The following is a 6,000-nucleotide window of genomic DNA, read 5'->3' on the forward strand; positions in this document are numbered from 1 at the left end:
AGGCTCCGGGCGCGGTGGAGTTTGGGCTGTTGACCACAGGGAAAGCAGTGGAACAGTTGAGGAAGGCAAGGGGGCCGATCTATGAGTACGGGGAAAAGGCAAGCAGAATGTTGGCGCACGAGCTCAGGAAAAGAGAGGCGGCCAGGGAGATAGGTAAAATAAAGAGTAGAGTCGGTAATGCTGTCCTGGACCCAACGGGGGTGAACGAGGTCTTTAAGGCCTTTATTGTAAATTATATGAATTGGAACCCCCCTGGCTGGGGTGGAGGGGATGAGGCAATTTCTGGATCAGTTGAGGTTCCCGATGGTGGAGGAGGACCTGGTGGAGGGGCTGGGAGCCCCAATTGAGATTGAGGAAATAATCAAGGGGCTGGAGGGCATGCAGTCGGGCAAGGCCCCGGGGCCTGACGGCTACCCGGTGGAATTCTATAAGAAGTTTGTAGAGATATTGAGCCCACTGCTGGTGAGGACATTTAATGAAGCAAGAGAGAAGGGAGTCCTTCCCCCAACAATGTCGCAGGCCTCTATTTCACTGATCCTGAAACGGGAGAAGGATCCGGAGCAGTGCGGGTCATACATGCCGATTTCTCTGCTGAATGTGGACGCCAAACTGCTGGCTAAGATATTGGCCACAAGGATAGAGGATTGTGTCCCGGGGGTGATAAGGGAAGACCAGACGGGATTTGTTAAGGGCAGGCAACTCAAGGCTAATGTTCGAAGGCTTCTAAATGTTATTACGATGCCCTCAGAAGGAGAGGAGGTGGAGGTAGTCGTAGCGATGGATGCGGGAAAGGCTTTTGATCGGGTGGAGTGGAATTACCTGTGGGAAGTTCTGGGAAGGTTTGGGTTTGGTGAGGGCTTTATTGACTGGCTGTGGTTGCTCTATCAGGCACCAGTAGTGAGTGTGCGCACGAACCAGCTGAGGTCTGGGTATTTTAAACTACACCGAGGGACGAGGCAAGGGTGCCCCCTCTCCCCGTTACTGTTTGCTCTGGCCATAGAGCCATTGGCAATGGCATTAAGAGCCTCTAGGAACTGGAAAGGGCTGGTTCGGGGGGGGGTGAAGCACTGGGTCTCACTCTACTCAGATGACCTGTTCTTGAACATTTCGGACCTGTTGGAGGGGGATGAGGGAAGTAAGGTGAATCTTGGGGGAATTTGGCAACTTTTCGGGGTATAAATTAAACATGTGGAAAAGTGAGATGTTTGCGATCCAGGCAAGAGGACAGGCGAAGAGACTGGGAGAGCTGCCGCTTAGAATGGTAGGGAAGAGTTTTTGATATCTGGGAATCCAGGTGGCCCGGGAATGGGAGGCACTGCACAAGTTAAACCTATTCCGGCTGGTAGAGCAAATGGAAGGGGACTTTAAGAGATGTGACATGCTCTCGCTATCACTGGCGGGGAGGGTACAGACCGTGAAAATGACGGTCCTCCTCAGATTTCTATTTGTCTTTCAGTGCCTCCCCATCTTCACCCTGAACGCCTTTTTCAAGCGGGTGAATAAGATTATGAAAATGAAAATGAAAATCGCTTATTGTCACGAGTAGGCTTACTGTGAAAAGCCCCTAGTCGCCACATTCCGGCGCCTGTCCGGGGAGGCTGGTACAGGAATCGAACCGTGCTGCTGGCCTGCTTGGTCTGCTTTCAAAGCCAGCGATTTAGCTGAGTGAGCTAAACCAGCCCTTTCGGACTCCGCTGAGGAGGGTAGAGAAGAGCTTTCGCTATCTGGGAGTACAGGTGGCTCAGAAGTGGGATTCATTGCATAAGCTTAATTTGACTTGGCTGGTGGAACAAATGGAAGCCCATCTTTAAAAGATGGGACATGCTCCCACTGTCACTGGCGGGGAGGGTATAGACCGTGAAAATGACGGTCCTCCCCAGATTTCTATTTGTATTTCAGTGCCTTCCCATCTTCATCCCCAAGGCCTTTTTCAAGCGGGTGAATAAGATCATCTCGGGATTTGTGAGGGAGAATCAGACACCGCAAGTAAAGAGAGTGCTGCTGTAACACAGTCAGGGGGAGGGTGGGCTGGCGCTGCCGAACCTTTGCAACTACTACTGCGCGGCCAACATTGCCATGATCAGGAAGAGGGTATTGGGGGAGGCATGGGAGCGGTTGGAGGCAGCATCATGTAAACGCACCAGTTTGGGAGAGCTGGTAATGGCACCTCTGCCATTCTCGCTGGCTCGTTACTCCACAAGTCCGGCGGTGGTGGCGGCACTGAAGATCTGAGTGCAGTGGAGGAGACACAAGAGGGTGGAAGGCACGTCGGTCTGGACCCCGATATGTAATAACCATAGGTTTCTACCGGGCAGGATGGATGGCGGGTTCCAGAGCTGGCAGAGGGCGGGTATCAAAAGGATGGGTGACCTGTTTATAGATGGGAGCTTTCCCAGCCTGCAGGCACTGAGGGACAAATTTGAACTGCCGCCAGGGAACAGCTTTAGATATTTGCTAGTCGGCCTTCCTGAGGAAACAGGTGGTGGCCTTCCCGCTCATGCCACCACGGGGGATACAAGATAGAGTAATTTCCGGTACCTGGCTGGGGGAGAGGAATGTGGAGGATATATACCAGGAACTGCTGGAAGCAGAGGAAACCCCAGTGGAGGAACTTAAGGGAAAGTGGGAGGAGGAGTTAGGAGGAGAGTTAGAGCCGGGTCTGTGGGCGGAAGCCCTAAGTAGGGTCAATTCCTCCTCATCATGTGCTAGGCTCAGTTTAATCCAGTTTAAGGTGGCCCGCCGGGCCCACATGACGGTGGCAAGGATGAGTAAGTTTTTCAGGGTAGAAGACAGATGTGCGAGGTATGCGGGAAGCCCAGCAAACCATGTCCATATGTTTTGGGCATGCCCAAAGCTTGGAAGGTTCTGGCAGGGGTTTGCCAAGGCAATGTTCACGGTGCTAGGTACGCGGGTGGCGCCGAGCCCAGAGGTGGCGATCTTTGCCGTGTCAGAAGACCCGGGAGTTCAAGGAGTGAGAGAGGCCGATGTCCTGACCTTTGCCTCCCTGGTAGCCCAGAGACAGATCCTTTTATTGTGGCGGTACTCAAAACCCCCGAGTGTAGATACTTGGGTCAATGACATGGCTGGGTTTCTCAGCCTCGAGAAAATAAAGTTTGCCTTCAGAGGATCATAAGAACATAAGAACTAGGAGCAGGAGTAGGCCATCTGGCCCATCAAGTCTGCTCCACCATTCAATGAGATCATGGCGGATCTTTTGTGGACTCAGCTCCACTTACCGGCCCAAACACCATAATCCTTAATCCCATTATCCTTCAAAAAACTATCTAGCTTTATCTTTAAAACATTTAATGAAAGAGCCTCAACTGCTTCACTGGGCAGGGAATTCCATAGATTCACAACCCTTTGGGTGAAGAAGTTCCTCCTAAACTTAGTCCTAAATCTACTTCCCCTTATTTTGAGGCTATGCCCCCTAGTTCCGTTTTCACTGGCCAGTGGAAACAACCTGCCCGCATCTATCCTATCTATTCCCTTCATAATTTTATACATTTCTATAAGATCGCCCCGCATCCTTCTAAATTCCAAAGAGTATAGTCCCAGTCTACTCAACCTCTCCTCGTAATCCAACCCTTTCAGCTCTGGGATTAACCTAGTGAATCTCCTCTGCACACCCTCCAGTGCCAGTATGTCCTTTCTCAGGTAAGGAAACCAAAACTGAACACAATACTCCAGGTGTGGCCTCACTAACACCTTATACAATTGCAGCATAATCTCCCTAGTCTTAAACTCCATCCCTCTAGCAATGAAGGGCAAAATTCCATTTGCCTTCTTAATCACCTGTTGCACCTGTAAACCAACTTTTTGCAGCTCATGCACTGGCACACCCAGGTCTCTCTGCACAGCGGCATGTTTTAATATTTTATCATTTAAATAATAATCCCTTTTGCTATTATTCCTACCAAAATGGATAACCTCACATTTGTCAACATTGTATTCCATCTGCCAGACCCTAGCCCATTCACTTAACCTATCCAAATCCCTCTGCAGACTTCCGGTATCCTCTGCACTTTTTGCTTTACCACTCATCTTAGTGTCGTCTGCAAACTTGCACACAATGCACTTGGTCCCCAACTCCAAATCATCTATGTAAATTGTGAACAATTGTGGGCCCAACACGGATCCCTGAGGGACACCACTAGCTACTGATTGCCAATCAGAGAAACACCCATTAATCCCCATTCTTTGCTTTCTATTAATTAACCAATCCTCTATCCACACTACTACTTTACCCTTAATGCCATGCATATTTATCTTATGCAGCAATCTTTTGTGTGGCACCTTGTCAAAAGCTTTCTAGAAATCCAGGTATACCACATCCATTGGCTCCCCATTATCTACCGCACTGGTAATGTCCTCGCAAAATTCCACTAAATTAGTTAGGTACAACCTGCCCTTTATGAGCCCATGCTGCGTCTGCCCAATGGGACAATTTCCATCCAGATGCCTCGCTATTGCTTCCTTGATGATAGATTCCAGCATCTTCCCTACTACCAAACTTAAGCTAACTGGCCTATAATTACCCACTTTCTGCCTACCTCCTTTTTTAAACAGTGGTGTCACGTTTACTAATTTCCAATCCGTCGGGACCACCCCAGAGTCTCGTTAATTTTGATAAATTATCACTAGAAATTTGCAATTTCCCTAGCCACTTCTTTTAGCACTCTGGGATGCATTCCATCAGGGCAGTCGTTCGTCGACTTTCTTGGAGAAGTTTAAAATGTCGGCAGTAGTAGCTTTCTGAGGGGGGCGTGGGGGTAAGTGTTTTATGTTATTTCATGTGGTCCGTGAAGATAGAGCTGATTGGGGAAATGTCTATTTTTTCACCATGTTAATGTTTTATGTGTATTGTTCTTTTTCTTTTATTGTTATAAAATTTTACAAATACTTCAATAGAAGTATTCAAAAGGAGGAGTACGGGTCCTGGAGCTGCAAGTCAAGTCGGGCTTTGTGTGGGCGAATAGAAGAAAGTGTTGCTGGAACGCAGTCGGGGGAGGGTGGATGGCGCTGCTGACCTTCTGCAATTACTAGTGGGCAGCTCATATAGCCATGATTAGGAAGTGGGTAGTGGGGTTGGGGTCGGCATGGGAGCGGATGGAGGTGGCGTCATGTAAAGACACCAGTTTGGGAGCACTGGTAACGGCACGTCTGCCGTTCCGCCGGCCCGATACTCTACAAGTCCAGTGGTAGTGGCGGCTCAGAGAATCTGGGGGCAATGGAGGACATATAACAGAGTGGAGGGAGCAACGATTTGGACCCCGATTTATAATAACCACAGGTTTGTACCGGGTAGGCTAGATGGCGGGTTCCGGAGTTGGCAGAGGGCATGAATTTGAAGGATGGGGGATCTATTCATAGACAGGCGCTTTCCCAGCTTGAAAGTGTTGGAGGATAAATTTAAATTGCCAGCAGGGAATGGTTTTAGGTATTTGCAGGTGCGAGACTTCCTGAGAAAACAGGTGCCAGCCTTTCCGCTGCTGCCATCATGGGGGATACAAGATTGAGTAGTTTCCGGTACCTTGGTGGGAGAGGGGAAGGTTTTGGATATTTACCAGGAGCTTTCGGAGGCGGAAGAAACCCCGGTGGAGGAGCTTAAGGGCAAGTGGGAGGACGAACTAGGAGGAGAGATAGAGGCGGGTCTATGGGCGGATGCCCTAAGCAGGGTTAATACCTCCTCATCATGCACCAGGCTTAGCCTAATACAATTTAAGGTGGTCCACCGGGCACACATGACAGCGACTAGGATGAGTAAGTTTTCAGGGTAGAGGATAGGTGTGCGAGGTCCGCGGGAAGCCCAGCAAATTACATAGAATTACATAAAATTACATAGAATTTACAGTGCAGAAGGAGGCCATTCGGCCCATCGAGTCTGCACCGGCTCCTGGAAAGAGCACCCCACCCAAGGCCAACACCTCCACCCCATCCCCATAACCCAGTAACCCCACCCAACACCAAGGGCAATTTTTGACACTAAGGGCAATTTAT

The sequence above is a fragment of the Scyliorhinus canicula genome, chromosome 8 (assembly GCF_902713615.1).
Source record: "Scyliorhinus canicula chromosome 8, sScyCan1.1, whole genome shotgun sequence".
Taxonomy (NCBI): domain Eukaryota; kingdom Metazoa; phylum Chordata; class Chondrichthyes; order Carcharhiniformes; family Scyliorhinidae; genus Scyliorhinus; species Scyliorhinus canicula.